Genomic DNA, 735 nt, shown 5'->3' with positions numbered 1-735 from the left:
CCGGCCCCCGGCAGCCCCCGCCAGACCCTGAGATTTGTTATTGTTGGGACCTCAGCCCAAGCAGATCCCGCTGAGGCGGCCGTCTGCTCCGGTCAATGACTTCCGGGACTTCCCCCATCCCGCTCTCCCCGCTCCGCAGGCTGTGCCTGCTCCTTGCTCCTCCCTCGCCGCACATCAGGCCACTGGAAGGGGTGGGAAACCTGGATTCTGGATGCTTTTAGCTGGGAGCTGCGTCTAAAGGATCTTTCTTTCTTTCCATTTCTTTCTTTTATAAAAAACAGCGTTTTGTTTGTTTTTTAAAATAATAGCTACTGCCAATTGTTGCAGCCACTCCCAAGGACAATAACAGATGAATCTACCCTGTTTCCAATGCCTTTTACTATATTATATTAGGGGGGAAACAAAAAAAGGATATAACAAGATTCATGCCGCCAAAGTAATTTAGACCTAGCATGCTGACATTCATTCAGCCCCTCTAGACTTGAGCACCTGCAACCTGTGTTACGGAGTTGCAGCCTGTTACACAGACATATTCCAGGATCTGGTGTTGGGACAGAGATGGAAATACTTCATGAAAGTCAGAATAAAATAAGTGCTAATTAGAGTCACAAACAATTTGATGGAGACTGTCAGGATAGAGTCACAAAAAGAACTGGATTTTGTGAAAGCTGAATCCACCGGACTAGGAAGTGATTGGCTTTAGAGAGGGAAGAAGTGCCATCCTGGATTTATTCC

Source organism: Myotis davidii, unplaced genomic scaffold, assembly GCF_000327345.1.
Source record: "Myotis davidii unplaced genomic scaffold, ASM32734v1 scaffold1144, whole genome shotgun sequence".
Taxonomy (NCBI): Eukaryota; Metazoa; Chordata; class Mammalia; order Chiroptera; family Vespertilionidae; genus Myotis; species Myotis davidii.
Note: the sequence above shows the minus strand (reverse complement) of the source record.